This window comes from Schistocerca serialis, chromosome 12, assembly GCF_023864345.2.
Source record: "Schistocerca serialis cubense isolate TAMUIC-IGC-003099 chromosome 12, iqSchSeri2.2, whole genome shotgun sequence".
NCBI lineage: Eukaryota > Metazoa > Arthropoda > Insecta > Orthoptera > Acrididae > Schistocerca > Schistocerca serialis.
In genome coordinates this window covers 99,897,902-99,919,049 of record NC_064649.1, presented here as the reverse complement: position 1 = coordinate 99,919,049, position 21,148 = coordinate 99,897,902, and the positions used below count along the sequence as shown (strand labels likewise).

Genomic DNA, 21,148 nt, shown 5'->3' with positions numbered 1-21,148 from the left:
CAGGCCGATAAGGAGTAGACCAACCCACCACGTGGGTTGGGTTGTTTGGGGGAAGAGACCAAACAGCGAGGTCATCGGTCTCATCGGATTAGGGAAGGATGGGGAAGGAAGTCGGCCGTGCCCTTTCAAAGGAACCATCCCAGCATTTGCCTGGAGCGATTTAGGGAAATCGGGATTGAACCGTCGTCCTCCCGAATGCGAGTCGAGTGTGCTACCACTGCGCCACCTCGCTCGGTCCACCACACGGCTTCTGATACCAGGTACATGGCTGATTGGTCGTCGAGGCCACCATAGAAACGGAAGTGGATAGAGTACGCTCCTACAACCAGTGCAAAACCAACAGCCACTATCTGCCATACAGCTGACGGCATGACACCGAGACAGCTGACGCGGCTCCCTGCACGTGCAGAAGCTCAACTGACCGGACACAAGTCAGCCGAAATCATTGGAATAGCTGAATGCGACATCACCCCGGTTGTAAATCTAAAAACGAAACTAAACTCCGTCCGAACAGGCTCAACGGTACCGACCGGACATCGTGTCGTCCTCAACTCACAGGCGTCACTGGACGCGGATATGGAGGGGCATGTGGTCAGCACACCGCTCTCCCGGCCGTGTGTCTTTACAAGACCGGAGCCGCTACTTCTCAATCAAGTAGCTCCTCAGTTTGCCTCACAAGAGCTGAGTGCACCCCGCTTGCCAACAGCGCTCGACAGACAGGATGGTCACCCAACCAAGTGCTAGCCCAGCCCGAAAGCGCTTAACTTCGGTGATCTGACGGGAACCGGTGTTACCACTGCGGCAAGGCCGTTGGCCTAGTTGTAAATCTAATGCCTAAAATCATAGCACTCTGCTTGAGTAGTGCGCGATGATGCTTCACAGGTTCTCCTTGCGCTGTCGTCGAGATTCCACAGCGGCGCAAGAAGTATCGCCCACTGCACAGCAAAGTGGTACCAGGGGGCGCCAATGAAATGCCGGGCAGAAGCCGTGCCTCCCGCAGTCCCGAGGCGCCACTGCCGCGCCTCTGCCCTGAAATAGTGTCGCTAGAGGCCAGGAGGGCAGTTCTGATCGAGGTCGACTCCGCCCACTTCCAGCAAGTTGCTGTCGGAGTGACGTCGTCGTGCTGCCTACTCGCTGTGACGCAGCCCCTGGAGTGAAGAGACTTCTGTCTCCTGCGAACTGTGCCTACGAGCCAGCGATGTCAGAACTGCGTCAACAAGTGTCTACAAACTTTTGTTGTCTATTGACTGTAGTGAAGCACAGTACGGTCATTCCGACCTTGCAACAAGTGGCCACTCAGTTATCATAGCTCATTTAGTGTGATCCGAACTGCAAGTCCACGTGTGCAGCTTCGTATCTATAGCCGAACCTCGCGAGCAAAGGCAGGTTTCGTTGTAATTAACAAAGTGTTAACTTATTCATAGTCATTAAATAAACAACAAGTTTACTGTTACCAGTCGCCGTTTTATTTATTTCTACGACGCGTTTCGAAGGTTTAAACCTCCATCATTGGGTGGATTTACATTAGTTAGTATTGCATTTGTGTGTGTGTTGGGTTACGATTTTTGGAGGAACTTGTAGCACTGCCTAGTGGAGAAACAAGACACTATTTTAGAATATGGTTTAGGATTACTTTTGACAAAAAATTAAACTGATATCTAATGGCAAACCTTAAATAAGTAAACTAGAGTACCTCCAGTGGTCAGAGGTTCCTTTTGCTGTCGTAACACATCACATGTATACTGCCACATTTGTAAACAAATATGGCGTCTGGAATCAGCTGGGTGCAAGGTTCGTATAGCAGAAAAGAAGACATAATCGCAAAGTGCCAATAATATACATCGTAACAACATTATTACAGAATAATTGTTTAAAGCATTTGGAGGTGTTTGTTTTGAAGTGTCGAATATATGTGTGTGTACTTCAGGTGGTATATAAATCCAATTTCGACAAGTTAAAACAGCTAAACATTCGTACTCGTTTATACAATCAGGTGAAATGTTAAAATGGCTTAAACTTCATATTTTAAACATAGCTGCGCAACAGCAACGGTTCCACGTAATAGGATTAAAAACAGCCGACCAGTTGCAAAGGATAAAGTAATCTTTACCTAGGTTTCGATAGATTTAAATCTATCTTCTTCAGAAGGCGGCAGTATTACATTAACATGGAGTGATATGTCATTATCGTTTTTACAAACATCTGCATAGCTCCATTAGTCCAAATAAAATATAGCCCTGAGAATAGGGTTTGTCAGACAAATAAAAATATTTTATTTGGACTAATGGAGCTATGCAGATGTTTGTAAAAACGATAATGACATATCACTCCATGTTAATGTAATACTGCCGCCTTCTGAAGAAGATAGATTTAAATCTATCGAAACCTAGGTAAAGATTACTTTATCCTTTGCAACTGGTCGGCTGTTTTTAATCCTATTAAACTTCATACTTGTTAATAACAATTTTAAAGTTATTCATAGTCTTCTACTTAACGTCATTACCACTGGCCACCTCAGTGTCCAAGAAGTTGGACACAACATTCCTCAGCCATCCTGTAAAAACTGGAAAGCAGTTGCAGCTAGGACTGTTGATAGAATATCGATACATCTTTTTTTTTTTGTAGAAGTATCGATATACAACAGCAATATTTTTTCACCGATATGTCAATATCGAAATGGAAATATCGAATGCTGATATTATTATTTAATATTATACCTTTTTCTACAAATATTTGAAATTGTTATTTTGAAACTGTAGTTGAACATAATTTTGCTTTCACTATGGGAAGCAGTCTTACTACGTTTTCAACTTTCTCACATCCAGTATTTCTCTTCGACTGTGTGAACCAAGTATAGAGGGATAACAAGACACCCGATGTGAAGGAATAGCACACGAGTTGCGTTAAAAAAACAGTTATTAAAACAACTAATGTGCTATAGCTTCACATCGGTATTCTTCAAAAAACGTTGCTGAAATGATGAACTAATAACTAGATGACAGGATGGGTCTTTGCGGTGGGCGGAGACGTGTGGGGGGAAATGCTGGCGTAATCGGCGCTCGGCGCTACCAACACAAACTGCAGCGCTTAACTTCACCATGCAATTTTGACACTACGACTACTGCGTATGTAATTATGCTCTGTACTGTGATGAGCTTGGAATAAATAAAAAAGTCCCAAGATTCATGCAAGATTAGAATTTTGCGCCATTTATGTGGTCAAGTGTTGCCAATGAAAAATAAAAGAAATGTGGCAGGTTAAATGTTGAGCAATAATTGGAAAATAAACAAGGTTTACCAGCCACAATTTGCAATTTTGTTGTAAAATAAGGTCGATGTAATGATTTCGCTTTATCAGTTGATCAGAGATTTATTATAAAATGTAGGAAGACTAGATCAATTAGTTATCTTAAACGCTACTCCCGTCTCTGAATATGTCGCTCACGACAAAACATGGAAGGAATTCGTGAGAGTGTTGTTCACAGTGCAGGGACTTCAATTCGGCAGCGTGGTTAAGAACCAGAGATTTCGAGAAGCGCTCTAGCGTGTATTCTAATGAAAGCCATTAATCTCGGTGCTTACAAAGTTCGATTCACTCAACAGCTGAAGACTACTACCGCAGCAGAGTGAATGGTGATCGTTGACTGGATAACGGTCGCTGAGATACAAATGCGTCCACTACGTGACACTTCTGTGCGAAATTTATGCTGGGGGCAGCACCGGAACATTCTTCTTCGAAAATACGGAGGTTCAGGGAGTGATAGTGGTGTTCGCCATTGCGCAATCATAATATGGTTTTTGTCCCTTAATTACAGCCGGCCGCGGTGGCCGAGCGGTTCTAGGCGCTTCAGTCCGCGACCGCACAACTGCTACGGTCGCAGGTTCGAATCCTGCTTCGGGCATGGATGTGTGTGACGTCCTTAGGTTAGCTAGGTTTAAGTAGTTCTACGTTCTAGGGAACTTATGACCTCAGATGTTAAGTCCCACAGTGCTCAGAGCCATTTGAACCTTAATTACAAGATACGGATGTGGACGACATTTGGTGTCAACAACACGGCACAAAAAGCCACACACAGTCTGAGAAACATTTGGGTTACTGCACGACTCATGTATTTTCCTGTTTTGGTGAACAGAACTATCCGCCCAAATCATGCAATTTTGCGACGTTCGACTTCTTTTCTTTGTGGCTTCTTGAAGTGTAATATTTATGCCAATTAGCCAGCGACCACACATGCGTTGAAGGAGCATAATTTTGTGCGTTATTAACGAAATTCAGCCCCATTCATGCTAGAAAGTCGTGGATATTTAGCTTTTATTTATTATTTTAAAGGAATGAAAAGAAATGTGCGTATGTGCCAGTAAAGTCGCGAAGGCCATTTATCGGACATGCTATCCAACTGATTTTGCGGCACAAAAAAGTAGTTGAAATAGAGAATTTATTAAAATGCGCTTCTTTTGTAAAAGTAAAGAAGTGTTTCTTTTTTTCCGCAGAAGCAGTTCTGCAGTACAGGTGTGAGAGCCAGCCAGGTTCCGAGGGAATCACGTACGTGCGTCCCAGAGGCAGACGGCTGTGGACGAGCAGAGAGGAGTGTGGGGGAGGAGGGGCGGAGTGCCTCCCCGTGACGTCAGCAGTGTTTACGACGAGTCTGCCCTACACGGGCGGCGTTCCGCTTTCGGAGCGACCGTCACCGCCATTGTCTCGCTCCGAAGGCAGCCGCGTCACTCCGTAATGACGTCATCAGGGATACAATGACGTCACTGCCAGTTGCCGTGGGCGCGGAGCAGAGGGGAAAGGACGAAAAGAGTGTGAGAGGTAAACGAGGGAAACTGGGTGGAGGGGGTGGAGGGGGTGGAGGGGGAGGTGGTCTGTGTTATCGAACAGCAAAGGCATGAGACGGAGGGGTGAGCGCACCGTAGGGACCAACCAGAGGTTATCGTGTTTTCAGCTGAACTGTCACGTCACGGCGTGAAGGTAAAGACGGGGGTGAAAGTCGTCAGTCAAGGCCGTAGTACGAAACCAGGCGGGTGTCATTCAATCGTAAAAAGGAATGAACGTCAGGGTTTGGCTTCCGACCAGGAACGAGATCTCATTAGAGATGCAGCAGAAGTTGGCTATGAACACGCATAGACAACGGAATCGATATCAGAGCAACCACCCCGGATTTACCTTAAGCGATTTAGGGAACTCCGACGGAAAATGTAAACTGGTTGTCTCAGGCACATTCAAGGTACTGTCGCACTCGATTATGATAAGGCCGAAATGGTTCCAGCATATAAAAGTTTGCGTGTCAGATCAACAATAAATGAGGCCTCCCCCAAAATTTTCGCTTCGGATTTCAACAAGTCACAAACTTTTCCTGAAAATAAAGTAATTCCTGATAAGCCATAATACAAGTATTATTGTTCGCATTCGACTACTTCGGCGCTACGTGTTCAGTATCCTACTCTGTGATTTTGAGTCATGGAACTTACGCGTAGTATTAAGCAAAAAACTGGAGAAATTGGAGATATGAGCGTGTCGAAAGGCCCTAAGGATACGCTGGACAAAAAACGGTTCAAATGGCTCTGAGCACTATGGGACTTAACATCTGAGGCCATCGGTCCCCTAGAACTTAGAACTACTTAAACCTAACTAACTTAAGGACATCACAAACATCCATGCCCGAGGAAGGATTCGAACCTGCGACCGTAGCGGTCGCGCGGTTCCAGAATGAAGTGCCTAGAAGGCCGGCTACGTTGGACAGATAAAGTCACGTGAGACGTAACAGTCTAATTGAAACCTATTTAAACATATGTATTTCGACCATAAACATCAACTTCTGACGTAGGGGTGTAGGCAAATATGTACTTGTAGAAAGGTTACGAAAAAACTAATTACGAAATGATAATTTCGCTAACGTGTAGAGGTCCATTAATTGGTAGGAACATTTTTTATAACATGCATCATTTGCAATATATATAAAAACAGGAAAACCATTGTCAACGAAACATTTTTTATGCATTTGCACACATGTGAATTATAATATGATTGCAGAATGAATTATGTAGTTACTCTGTGGGAGCTATGGTATTTATTGAAATGTGTCATTGGTTTTAGGATGAGAGTTTTAATTGTAATTTTATTAAAAAACCCTTTATAAAAACACTGAGGATTCTTCGGATTTGAATATAAAGGAGCAGCCATATTGGCAAGGGATGCAGTCTTGTTCGTGATTTTTGATGGGAAGCATGTAGCTTGTAAAATTCACATCAGTATTGTAAGTATGTTACTAATTATTTGAGTTTTGTAGAGATGCTTTGATTTTTCGAGATTGCAATAAATAATCTGCTGAAACTTAATACTTGATTAAATATTCATTGGACTTTTGAGTTTATTTTACAGTCGCTCTCTAAGAATCCTGGACCATGGCTGCGACAGATGAGTACAAACCCCGATTACAATTCTAAATTAGAATTAAAAAACGTTTCAGGCGTATGAACAAAGATTTAGAAATTGTCAGTGCCATCAAGAGAAAAAGAAACTCCAATAGCTTGGCCAGATAATGCGCAAATAGAAACACCACCTGTTGCAACTAGTACTTCAAGGAAAGGCTGATGGCAGACGTGGTCCAGGATGTGGAAGATTATCCTGGCTTAAGCAAGTGTATCGTACTGAGCACAGAATCACAGTTTAGGTGAGCACTTATTGCCACAGATCGCAGATGTCCTCGGAGGACGAGGCACTTCAAGAAGAAAGAAGAAGGAAGAAGGATGTCCTAGGTGATTTTAGTTACATTGGCATCAGGCTGTTGTCTCAGACATCGTCACATTTCTCGTGTCTCGTCTCCTTACGCTGGAGACATCCTAAGAGGTCCTCAGGACTTGGTTAGCTGTTTTTTCAAACTCGGAGCATAAACGCAACAGTCGGCTCGTGACTTCATAGGACTGACGCCCAAAATCGCGCCATTCCGTCATGGGGTGTTATGAAGCTGAAAGTGGGGAAGATGGATGGATGGAAGGATGGATGGATGGATGGATGGATGGATGGATGGATGGTTGGTTGGTTGGTTGGTTGGTTGGTTGGTTGATTGGTTGATTGGTGGGTTCTGGGTTAAGGGACTGAACAGTGGGGTCATGAGTCCCCCAGTTGAGAAGTAGTTCACCTGGAGTAACTGAAGTCGGTCAGAAATGTGATCGGAGTGAAAAAGTAGTGTGGAAAAATCGAGGCACAAAAAACAATATCGATGTCCGTGTTGATAAATTCTTTTACAGAGAAGTAAAAATATATGGATCGGGCCGGTACGTAGATCAAAGAGGAGACAATGGGTCTTCCGTCTAGTGCTAGGGCAACAATGAATGATTAATAATTTTATCCGCGGAGGAAACGCGTAATTACAGACGAAATCAGTGGAGAAATCAGTATTGTGATTCTTAATCAGTAACGTGCGTTGACAAGCAGTACCATTATCTGGACTACTATTAAGGCCACCGTAAACTGTTACAGCGTCACAGTTTAATCTGAAAAAGCAATACGGTAATGCGAAATTTTAGTGTGGAAGTGTAATCACAGTGCTTCTAACTGCGAGTATGAGCATGGATCGATTTACTCAGCGTTAGGAGAAGTGTCATTTACGAACTCAGTAAACGAAAGAAATGGTATGAACCGTAATCCTATCAAAGCAACCTTTTTCATTTAAAACTGAAAACCTTTGACATTCATAAAGAAAACAGACGCGCTGTCGTTTTGGGCAGCGAAGTCAGGTTTCGTACGAAGCGTGTTCTCGCTGCTAATCACGCCTAACCCATATCCGATCGCCACAAAAAAAACTCTTTCAATTAAGTAGCAGCAAAATATTACGAGAGGGACCAGCAGCCAACCAACAAATTTTTAATCCACAATGACCTTAAATGAGAAAGAAGCATGGGTATCATTCAAGCAAGCCTTCACAAAGTTCTTAGGACATGAAAAAGACCCAGAATATGTTTCTATTATAGCTACAATGTTAAAGAAGTTCAAAACTTTAGAATGTTTAATGAGCCTGAAAGTTCAATTTTTGAACACTCACCTTGATTATTTCCCGGGCAATATTAGTGAGGAGCAAGGAGAGTGTTTTCACCTGGACATTAATGTGATGGAAAAATGCTACCAAGGCCGCTGGAGCGCCAACATGATGGGGGACTACCGTTGGTCACTTCACAGAGAAGTTTAGCAAGCGACTCATCGTAGAAAAAGCTACACAAGAAGCTTTTTAAAAAAAAGAGATGTAAAATACAAACCAATTCCAGCTGACAAGTGAAGCATCTATTAACACACATCATTGTTTTCAGTAGCTTACTGTAAATGCAAACAATGCTTATGTTGTAATAAAGCGTTTCATTAATTTCCCCGTTCACCATATACCATAGGATTTTTATACTGTGTAATAAAAAGTGTATTGCTCGAAAACTATGGGTGATACAAAAAGACTAAGGCTATATTTGGATTCAGTTCATAAAAATCTATAAAGATCAGCTATCAAAGTAAAAAAAATAGGTTTTCAAAAAACATTTTTCGCTGGCCTGTGTAATCCTTGCTGTGGCTTCCTCTCTAACTGGATTTATTGTATCACCAGTATCGTTGCAAAAAGACCCGCCAGGTTAGCCGAGCGCGCTAACGCGCTGCTTCCTGGACTCGGGTAGGCGCGCCGACCCCGGATCGAATCCACCCGGCGGATTAACGACGAGGACTGGTGTGCCGGGCAGCCTGGATGTGATTTTTAGGCGGTTTTCCACATCCTCCTAGGTGAATAACGGGCTGGTCCCCACGTCCAGCCTCAGTTACATGGCTCGCTGACATCTGAACACTTTCGCAATATTCCATTGATTACACTAGTCGCAGACAGTTGGCGTAGACTAATTCCTTCTCGGGGGGTACGGGGTGACGGCAGGGAGAGCATCTGACCACCCCTTACACTAACATTGCCACATCTGATTAACCATGCCGACCCTGCGTATCCGCGGGAAAAACGGCACAAGTAAAAGAAAGAAAAGTATCGTTGCAAAAAGGACGAGGAGTGTACCCAAAATTTAACCTTGTGGGGCTCTCTTCTTGCTTTACAACCTTTCACCAAAACTACAGGAAAGTACTGTAATAATGGAATGTAGTCGATTTAAGTTGGGTGATGCTGAGGGAATTAGATTGGGAAATGAGACACTTAAAGTAGTAAAAGAGTTTCGCTATTTGGGGAGCAAAATAACTGATGATGGTCGAAGTAGAGAGGATATAAAATGTAGACTGGCAAGGAAAGCGTTTCTGAAGAAGAGAAATTTGTTAACATCGAGTATTGATTTAAGTGTCAGGAGGTCGTTTCTGAAAGTGTTTGCATGGAGTGTAGCCATGTATGGAAGTGAAACATGGACGATAAATAGCTTAGACAAGAAGAGAGTAGAAGCTTTCGAAATGTGGTGCTACAGAAGAATGCTGAAGATTAGATGGGTAGATCTCATAGCTAATGAGGAGGTACTGCATAGGATTGGGGAGAAGAGGAGTTTGTGGCACAACTTGACAAGAAGAAGGGACCGGTTGGTAGGACATTCTCTGAGGCATCAGGGGATCACCAATTTAGTATTGGAGGGCAGCGTGGAGGGTAAAAATCGTAGAGGAACACCAAGAGATGAATACACTAAGCACATTCAGAAGGATGTAGGTTGCAGTAAGTACTGTGATATGAAGAAGCTTGCACAGGATAGAGTAGGATGGAGAGCTGCATCAAACCAGTCTCAGGGCTGAAGACCACAACAAGAACAACAACAACAACACCAACACCAAAATTTTCAACCCTTCCAATATTGCCGAATTATTCAGCACTGCTTTTTGTATCCTACTTGTTAAATACGATTGAAATCCTTCGTGTGTTGCGGCATCTAATCCATTAAACAAGAGGTTTTTTTTGAAAGTGTGACACGACCTACCCAGTCAAATAGCTTGGAAAGATCACAAAAGCTTTCCTGTTAGAGGCTTGTAACGGCAACTGTTCCGTGCTTTTCTTTTTAACTACTTAGCACAGTGCAGTTTCCAATCAGCTGGGAGCTCGGCTCGGATTGGCAGTCAGAGCCACGTGCCTTGGCTCTCTGACGCCTTGGAGGATGAAGTCATCAGGAGAGCAGGCGCCGCACTCGAGGTTTCAGGGCGAAGCGTCTGGAGGTCTATTGAGGCGAATGGTGTGTGCCGACGAGGGCCGTGGCGCGCAAGACTCCAGAGGGTGGGCGGGGGGGGGGGGGGGGGGGGCGTGGTGCTCCAGGCAGGAGAGGTTATCGCGTTTTCGGCTGACTTGCTACGTGCCCAGAGGGAGCGCCCACGACAGGTCGATACGGTCGCGCGCATCCCTCAACCACTGTCACTCCGCAGCGTTGAAAGCTGGCTGGCTCTCAATGGCGCGGTCCTCTAATGCTTCGTAGCAGCGTTCTCACCGCCCTGACCATAAAACCACCACTAATGCTTGTCGCCTCTAGAGATGGGTAGTTCGCGAACGAACGTGTGTAAAGGAACGGTTCACCAAGATGAACGAAAGGACCGAGGGACGAATTCCAAGGAACGATCGGTTCATAGTTCACTAGTTCACTTTGGTTGCGGCGGTCACTTCGGCAGTTCTCGTTCCAGCCTCGGTCGCGTGCTCGTCTCAGTTTCGGTCTCCCTCGGCCGCACTCGTCGTTCTTCGCAAGACCGCCTGTCTCAGTTCCACTGCCGACTGTGTATCCAGTTGTTCGTTTCGTTCACTGCGCTCGCCTATTTTACATGTGTCTCAAACTGTTCTTGCACTTAGTTCTGGGTATTCAGCGTACACGACCGGCAATCAAAAAGTATTTTATAGTTACGTAAATTACACAAAAATTACGTTGTATCTAATAGGTACGTCTTTTCAGGTAACAAAAGGGCATATAAGCTCACTTCGTTATATCGATGAACAGCACAAGACATACTTACAAGGCAAGTTTTTTTGTTATTCATATATTTTTTGGTTTCATCGACTTGATTTAGCAGCTAACATTCAATAATTTGCTTAATTTTTAGTGTTAGAAAATTCATGTAAAACGATTTTCGTGAATCTTTCATATACAGAACGTTACATTTAGGAAGGCTCTAATTATTTTTAAGTTTTACCTGCTAGTTTGGTTTCTCTGAAAAAAGAAGTGGGTTGTGGGTCATTTTGGCTTAGTAGGAAAAGCGATGCCTCTCTATTTGAAAAGACATAGATTGCCATAGAATCATATTTACTTATTATCTCAAAAACATTTGTTCAGAAGGAGCTTTCAAACCAAGAACTTTACTACTGCGAACTTTATTATTATTATTGCTGCATTAACGTTAATAATGCTACATAAAAACTAATTTTTACCAAGCGTGTGACGCAAGTATGAGAAAACCACATTTTATTTTATGCTTCCATAAAGTCTCTACTTCGCCTACGAACTCAGAGACAACTTGAAGTATATATAGGGTGTAAACGATTATTGTTTACAACGTAGCATAGCTATGTAGTGGAAGTCGAAACGAAGAATTTTATACAAGACACTTGTGGTCTATTAAGTTGGGAAACAGCCACCAACAGGTTTACAAGACTACATCAGCTATAGCTCATGCGCGTCGCGTGAGGTTTTCATGTTCTCTTCTCCAGCTCTCTACACATCGTCATCGATTGTTTAGCAATTGTTGCTTGCATAGCTTGTTATTTCTTCATTGTCTAATTATTACATGTTTGTCTGTTTGTTGTATATGCTCGTAACAAGCAACACATCATCCGTAATTGGGGAGCAGTCTGTACTCGGGGCCGATTTTCCATGCGCCACCCTATATTATTTCCCCACACAATGCCACGGATGGCTAAACGACAGGTTCTGCAGAATCACAGAAATTACTTCTAAAAGCGTGTAAGAATTCTGTAATGAATAAAAACTCTATACTCCAGGGGGGAGCAACTGCCCCCTCTTGGTGCCCTCCATCCTCCAGTCACCAACACTACTAGTTTTCAGTTTTTCATAAGAACCATATACCAAGCACAAATGAACGGTGAACGAGTAAAAATGAAAGGTTCCCAAAAAAGAACGATCATCAGTGAACTATTTCCCAAGGATGAACGGGTTTGCACATCTCTAGTCGCCTCTCCTCACCTTACGACACTTGTAGACGACATTTAATTCGAAATAATCGTACAGGGTGACGTGAAGTAGGACCACTGTAACGTCCTACGGATCTTCAGTCTTGGCTAACACAGCGGTAGAGCAATGAGATTGTTCTTTCTTATGTATCGGTATCGACGTTACAAAAAGAACATTGATGAACTGAACTCGCGACTTGTGCGAGATATTTAGTTCACCAACTGTCGTTATTAAATCGTTTATAATCGATGGTTTATCAGTTGCTATTTAAATATTAATGATCAAATTAGTTTCAGCGATACCAAATTCCCAATAGACTGGTTGTAATCTCAAATCTATAATCAGTCGTTGTAACAATACGAGTCAAGATAGATGTAACGGAACTTGAATAGCGTATTTGCCTCTATTGGTTATGGTAGACAGATCGATCTTTCGGTCCTGTCTGTATATTTGTATATAATATTGCATCAATAAAGGCTGGGCGAGTGTAAAGCTATCGTTAAAAACGCACGCCGCGCGGTTTGGTACGATTTGGTCGGTCATAATAATAATAATATGCTTTTGAATACAATTAAAAAATAACAGCGATACCTGTTTAATGTTATTGGAAATAATATGTAGTAAATTAATGAGTAAGGTTGAGAGGTGGCATGAGCCCCCTCTCATATTTCTATCTTACGATTTTCGTCTCTAATTGCATGCAGTGAAAAGTCGCTATTCCTTCACACGCGGACTTCCCACGCAGCCGTCTCTCGTCACCCGGGTTGTCCGGTGACAGGCGGGCACTGCTGATCTGGAAAGGGTTAAGCCGACGGGTGTGAAGAAGTCGGTTGAATGCTTTGCAGACGCCGACATTGTCAAAAGACACGCCCAGAGGGGTCTGAAGTAGCGGCTGGGCTAGAGGTTCCGTTACTTCGCAGAAACTTAGCGAAAACACTTTCTGGCGGGCTACCAGCGAGGCGTGGGAGTGACTTGAGTACCCAGGCAGTTGTGGCGGGAAAATTCCCGCGCTTTCTGCAAAATAGTAACTGTGATGGGCTTGCTCAGGGCATAGCTCCGTGACGTAGCAAAATCAGCGCAGAAATTGGCGCCAAGAATCTCCATTGGTGGAATGGTAGTGCTGCGGCAATAGAGTGGAATTTTCCGCCGGTTTTCGAGTTGCTGATTGGAACGTTTAACCACGGCCACTGTCGTGGGGGCGGGAATGTTCGGTGTTCGGCATGTACAGGTGCTCTAGGTAGTCGGCTCTCGCCTTTCGGTCGAGGACGTCGAAGCAACCAGCCATCGCCTCCGGTACGCCAAATCGCGTTCTTGCAGTTAAGAAGACAAATTGGTGATGTATGTCCGCAGCACCGGCAGACAGGGATTTTCCTAGGTGATAATCAGAGCTCAGCAGAGCGCGCCTGTTCGTCTTTTTCTAACTTTGTTCTGTCTTGGGTAGCAGCAATTAATGTTGGGTTGGCTATGTGTTTTCTCTTAAGATTTGAGTTGCAAGGAATTGGCTCCACATACCACTTCGTCATAATCCTCACAATCTAGTTTAGGGACAACTTCACATTCACAGCGTTTGTTTGAGTATCCAATTTGAGCCAATTTGATGTATTGTAAATGTTTCATGTGTTTTTGTTTATTATTTTGTGTTTAGTCTTAATAAATCATATTGTTATTTTGGACAGAACTTTATTCTGTTAATCGGTAGAGCAACCCTATCATTCCTCACTATGTTAATGAAACCTTCGTTTATTTAACTTATTTATCAAATTAAATTATTGCAGGTGCCAAACTCTCTTCTACTCCACTGGCAAGGTTGATTAGCGTCAATTCGCGTATTTTTTTTTAATCCTTGTGCAACAGCAAAAGTCGGATTTAGAATGGGGGGGGCTTAGAGCAGCATTTACATATGTAGCTTCTAGAAGAATTTAGTGTTAAATACACTGCTAGCCCCGGCACCTCGCAAGGTAACCGATCCTATAAGAAGAGGTAAAATTGGGCATATTGAGGTGTTTTGCTTTATATCGACGAAGCCGATGATACGGCGTCATTTTTTTTGTTTACTCTTAGAAATAAACAAGTAAAGAAGTGATAATTGTGCGTAGTGAAAAAATATAGGGGCGAGTTTTAAATAACTACGGTATACAATCAGACTAACAAAAGGACATTTAGTTACACGAAATCGCGGATAGCGAAGTGTGGTCATTAAATTGAGCACACCTACAGGGCGGTCAATTCCGGGATAAATCTATACGCATCTCACGAGGGACGCGGTATTGAGACTTTTTTTTTTTTTTAATTATATCGCGGAGAGCGTGCTCCAGTTTGTGAAAAGGAGAAAAACGTCAACTTTTACGCGAACTCTTAATAACTTCAGATCGGAGAGAAAAGTGTGTAATTGTCTTACGCCTAACAAACATTCGTGGAGAGTCAATTACAAAATACTGTATCATTATCATTGACTGTTGGTGTTTAGCAACCAAAACTGTTCATCAAAGGGTTTCCATGGAACTTGGGAGTTAGGGTTCAGGCACTCGCATATACTCCACATCAGAGTGTGAATGAGTGGTGAATGCGAAATAAAACTGTGAACAAAGTTAGGTTAAATAAAACAGAAGAAACAAGACAGTTTGGTCGGATCTGTTATTATTCCATAAACTGTAACATTTCTTATCGTTGTACGAAGCCTTTATAGACGATCGTTATGACAATTTGCTTCGAAGGGATCTCGTTACGAGTTAAGTTTTGGGGACCTGGTCAAGAGGGAGTTGTTCGTAAATCCTAACTACTGCAGCTATTCTGGAATCATGTGCTACCGTGACCGTTGTGTGTTGTCAATGACTTAAGGTTACCATATCTCATGCTCTAAGATCGACGCGCCTTTCCACTTGGTATAACGGTGCCTCACGGCAACAATGACAACGCCGACGACGGAGGAGGATACGGTAGATTGTAACAGTGTTATTAATTCCTAACGTCAAGGAGTTTCTATATAAGCGCCGAGCGCTTCAGTCAAATAATATCGCAGCACGTTATCTCTACAAATAATATTGTAAAACTTGAATGACAAATGCGTGAATTGACACGATATGCTGATTTATTACATAATATTAGTCACTTCCTAACGGATCAGTGAGGAAGAAGCTTTCCCAGGTATTGGGGGGAATTATAAATTACATGCTTCGTAACTGTCGCCGAGTTCCATAGTCCATTAGTTATTACGAATGAAATTGTCTATCTGTGTTCACATCCTAAATAGTGTTAACTTCAGGTTATCTAATTAAAAGTCACTTCTGTCTAATATATGCAAGTCCTCTATCTACTTTTCTAAATAACGTAATATTTAAAGTATTGTAAGTAGGCTGATTAAGTTTATATGTTGGTAACGCCACGTAGCGCTCTATATGAAAATCACTGGCTGTGCTGTGTGCAGTCTGTGGCTGGTTTGCATTGTTGGAATTTGCTATTCTAGTGTTGGGCAGTTGGCTGTTAAAAGTGCGTAGCGTTGCGCAGTTGGGGGTGAGCCGCCAGCAGTGGTGGAAGTGGGGAGAGAGATGGCGGAGTTTTGAGAGCGGATGATCTGGACGTGTGTGCATCAGAGACATTTGTAAGACTGGATGTCATGAACTGATATATATATTATGACTTTTGAACATTATTAAGGTAAATACATTGTTCTTTATCAAAATCTTTCATTTGCTAACTACGCCTGTCTGTAGTTAGTCCCTTCAGTAGTTTGAATCTTTTATTTAGCTGGCAGTATTGGCGGTCGCTGTATTGCAGTAGTTCGAGTAACGAAGATTTTTGTGAGGTAAGTGATTCATGAAAGGTATAGGTTATTGTTAGTCAGGGCCATTCTTTTGTAGGGATTTTTGAAAGTCAGATTGCGTTGCGCTAAAAATATTGTGTGTCAGTTTAGTGATGATCAGAATAGATAAAGAGCGAAATGTCTGAGTACGTTCAGTTCTGCTCAGCTGTTTGAAAATCAAATAACGTAAGGGGTTTACCAGCACAGTAATTGATTAATTTTTCTAAGGGGACGTTGCAGTATCATTTCACTGCGTCATAGTAGATCGCAATAATCAATTCTGAAAAAACAATCTAATTGCGCCTACATATACGAGCATTCAAAACTATGATCTGCTTCGGCTAACTCCCATAACGTAGTGGCAATGGATTGAATTACCCTTAGCCATTACTCACGAATCTCAAAGAGTACTCACACGGAGTATTCTTTGGAAACGTTGGTTCTAGTTTGCGAATTTTAATTATAGTGATTTTGCAATATACTACGATATTGAATTTTGAGTTTGATTTTACTGGAATCCTATCTTTCTTTCGTATGTTAATAATTTACTAAGTATTAGATTCCTGATTCAATTACTGGTTAATATCCAAATAATAGTGTTGACTGGAAATTTGTTTGCTTGTTCATTTTTCACGAAATTTGGAACTTGTTTTGGGGAAATCTTTGGGAATTTTAGAGGTAAGTTTTGATTTTCATTTCTCGTCCGAGGAAGTGGCATTACACCAGGCACGTTGCTAATGGGAGTAGGCGTGTGTCACGACATCCTAGTTCCCAAAATAAAAACATTTCAACAACAGAGATTACGTTTTTGGGAATCAAAATCAGTAAATGGTGAAATGTCTGGGCTAGCAGGACAGAGCGGATTAGGTTGTGGAAAGGGGCCAAAATAAGTTGCTGTCAGTTCCACTCAACATATAAACTTTATTTATCAACGCACAATATTACAACAAGGATGCAAAACACTCAAAACTTTAATCGACCTCCTTTGATTAGATTGGCTGAAGACCACACTCAAAATCCAACACACAAGGCTTAATCAAGAAATTGAAATACAAGGTTCTTCTGGAGGTTCACCCAAGAATATTTTCTAAATCTTCAATCTAATCGGCTGAAGGTCGCATATTAAGCAATAAGAGGAGTTTCAATCAAAAGGCAGAAGACCTTATACAAAAGCATAACAATCTCATGCCTTAAGGGCAAGACAAGAACATTAATTTAAGAGATATTGATACTCAGCTAAAGGCCACACATCAATCAAATAACTAAAACCTAACCAGGGAAACTATGTAACACACAACGAACGGCGTTCAGTAGTTTTACAAGTGTCGGCTTGGGATTGTAAGACTAACGCCCGTTTAGGTGAGACAGGCAGCCTGACCAACGACTTCTTAATCTGAATGCAACCCAACCGACAGACAGCCGACCGACCAAGCAACCAAATCAGTTCCGCTCCACGCAGCCAGCAAAACGACCGCAAGATTTCAATACACGACACACACAATATTGGCGCCCACAACGACCAACAACACCTCAGCTGTCGAACTACACGCCACGCTGGACAGCAAACATACCACGAGGAAAATACACTGCCTAAAATTACGTTAACGACCAGCGTAGGTAACCGGAACGTCAACGGCCACATGCACTACTAAAATGCTAAGATACTGCTGGCCAACTTCAATAACAGGGATTAAATCAAGTTAAACTCCACAGGAAGACGGCTGGAATCTTGGCCGACTTGAAACTACACACACGTTGTTGTTCGCGGGAATGTCCCAAAAGCGACAACCAGGATCAGAGGAAGAAATGTAAGCAGTTGAGGCTTGATAGTAGTTTAAGTAAGAACTCAATTTTCATATCCAAGATCAGTGGGTGACGAACTTTGTGGCACTCGCAAGCACCACCTCACACTCCAACCATGCGTGCACACCGCTAGTGGCCTTGGCAAGATTACGCACGACGGAGACTTCCTCGCAGCTCCACGCCAATCGACGAGCTGCCAAGGCCCGGAAACAGTGAAAGGACCAAATATACGTCGGCCGATGAGACGACCAACCGAACGACCAACCAACGGTCGTCCCGCTCCGATGTCCCTCCGTCGGACAGTTCACGTGCGTCGCCATTGGTCGGCGAGCACTGGCTGTCGGCGCCTCACCGGCGCTCCGTCCCCGACTTCCCTGCTGCTACGTCCCGACTGCACTGCTGGTCCGTCTCCAGCTGACTGCCAGACACACGACGACCCGGAAATACTATCGGTCGCTCCAGACTGGTACGACAGTGCACTTATCGATACGCGCTGCTGCTGCCACTCACGGGCAAGTAAGGCAGGAAGTTAGTGACACCAGTAAAGGGAATAAGACAACGAAGCGGCAGTACCGCAATAGAAGATGAATAACAATAAATGGCATGAACACGAGCTGTGCCCGGCTCAAATGGACTGGATAAAATTATGGAAACGCTAGAAACGCGACATATTATCACGCCTATAATGTTATAGCAAAAGGTTGGCATTCATATCAGCTTCTAGTCATTTCGGAATGGATAAATACAGATTTTGTATGGTTTTGAAGTGAATCTTACACAATTTCTGCTGAAAAATAGTGCTATGTTCAGGCAATGTTGATCGAGATGGATAACTATAGCGCATCCTTCTATCCAAAGTAGACCACAAGGGCTCAGTATTGAGACCTGGCGGCAGTGGTGGCCAAGAAAGGCGAGACTATTTATTCTGGTGCTCACAAACCAGTCCTGGATGGTGCGAGCTGTGTCAAAAGGAACCATATCATACCCAAACACAGCATCGCCACGGTATGGTACCATGAGATGGACCTGACCGGCGAAAATGGTCGCATAATCCCTCACAGTCATGCTACCTTGCTGTGTACCCATGAGACCCATGGAATACCGTGATATGGCTGCCCAAATCGTCACCGAACCCAGGTCACGTTTCACTTTTGGGACACAAACTCTACTATAAGTCGGAAACGGTGTGAACAAGACTTATCCGCCCAAATGATTTTCTTCCGTTACTCCACAGTCCAGGTTTTATAGCTTCAGCACAACGTTTTCCTGTTGCGAGCATTTAAACCACTGATGAGTGTGACTCATCAAGCCTTCCCAGCGGTTATGTTGCAAGCGGTCTTCACAGGTTTGCCGCCAGACGACGCTGCGCAAATACCATAACATTTCCTCAGAACAACTGTCCGATATCTTCAGGTGGTCGCTTGAAGCTTGCTGGTGGCTAGGTAAAACTGACCTCAGTATTGTGGAATTTGCACAACGTCATCCGGCGGCAAACCCCTGAAGACTATTGGTTCTGGAATTCCATCTCGCCATACAACTATCTGGTTATGGAGATCCCTTCGTGTTCTTTTGGTGCTATCCGGGTTCGCGAGTGCGACATTCAGTAATGCAGTGTTTTTTGCAGCTGACGTCCTCTTATTTTTATCACAGTCCCCTTCACTGACTGTCTGTCACCATCACTCAACAGAAATTCGTACGCACGGTGTCTGAGCGGATTATGTTTTTCCACTTTTTCTGTGCCCAGTACAAATTTTCGATATGATGCATCTTGAAATGGAAAAACACTGCGGTTTCCTTGGTAATGGGAATGCCCACCATACGAGCACCAACAATTTGTCCTCGTTAGAATTCATTTCTTTCCGACATAATGCCCTCCGAACCACACAGAACATTGTTCTGACCACGGCTGACACATGCGACGTATTGAGGACATTGCACAGACGCCGCCCGTGGTCAAGTACGACAGCGCAACTTGCTGTCTTGCCCACCATCTTCATTTATATTCAAGCATGCATTTCTCGCTATGTTTGGATATTTTTGTCGAACACCTGTAAGTAACTTGTGTAGTTGTATGGTGGGATGAGAACGGAACAGAGAAATTACTCTTGAAGTAGCAGAGTATTTTCGTTTGGTAGATTGAAGTGATGCGTTCGGGTAGGAATTATTTATGTTTTATTGTTTTGTAGGGAAACAACTATGCAAAGACTGTAGGCTCACTTGAGAATGAGGTACCTAAGTGACTCAGAATACTACTCCACGATTGCATAAAGAGACAGAAATAAATGTGCTATTTTAGACTAAAATTAAAACATCGACATCTCAATAAGGTGTTAGAAATTTCAGATGGGCTAGAATTAAAGTATAAAAGTGAGCTTATGGTCATTTCTTGCTGAAAGTAAAATAGAACTTTCTGTTACGTTATTACGATTCCGAGAAAATAAATGTCGCGACGTATTAAAGAAAGTAATTTGCTTGTCCACTTGAGTCTTTGTTAATATCAATAATAAATTAAAGTTCGAATTACTGTGTATGAGGTTTGAAATACAGGAAGTTTTATTGGCTATACGCCTGTTATCTGTTAATTTTGTATTCTTTGGTGCAAAACCTGCCGGTAATTCTCATATTATAGCAGAAAAATCGGATTCATTCAAAAATAATTAATCATTTGACGAAAATAACTTGGACCCCCTAATATTCAGGCTGGGTGGATTTAGGATTTTGTTTGTATTTCAATTTCGTTACCTACAGAGAGATCAGAGGACATTATTGGTGCCAAATTACGATAAAAGGAGCGCAGTGATATAAAAATATTAACTGCGACAGATTAACGATTATTTCTGGCATATGAAAAATACACTGAAGCGCCAAAGAAATTGGTGTAGGTGTTCGGTGTTGGCTCTGAGCACTATGGGACTTAACATCGGAGGTCATCAGTCCCCTAGAACTGAGAACTACTTAAACCTAACTAACCTAAGGACATCACACACATGCATGCCCGAGGCAGGATTCGAACCCGCGACCGTGGCGGTCACGTGTTTCCAGACTGTAGCGCCTAGAACCGCTCCGCCACTCCGGCCGGCAAACTGGTGTAGGTACACGTATTCAAATACAGAGATATGTAAACAGGCAGAATACGGCACTGCAGTCGGCGTCGCCTCAATAAGACAACATGTGTCTGGCGCAGTTGTTACATCAGTTACTGATGCTAGAATGCAAGTTATCAAATTCGAGAGAGTTTGAACGTGGTGTTATAGTCGGCGGACGAGCAAAATGACACAGAATATCCGAGGTAACGATGAAGTGGGGATTTTCCCGTACAACCATTTCACGACTGTACCGTGAATATCAGGAAACCGGTAAAACATCAAACCTCCGACATCGCTGCGGCCGGAGGAAGATCCTCCAAGAACGGGATCAACGACTACTGAAGAGA

The 21,148-nt window shown here is 43.1% G+C and overlaps 1 pseudogene; it reads right to left on the bottom strand.

Moving 5' to 3' along the window:
* Positions 1-697: 697 nt before the first annotated feature.
* LOC126428561 (5S ribosomal RNA) lies at positions 698-815 on the bottom strand (annotated as a pseudogene).
* Positions 816-21,148: the final 20,333 nt, after the last annotated feature.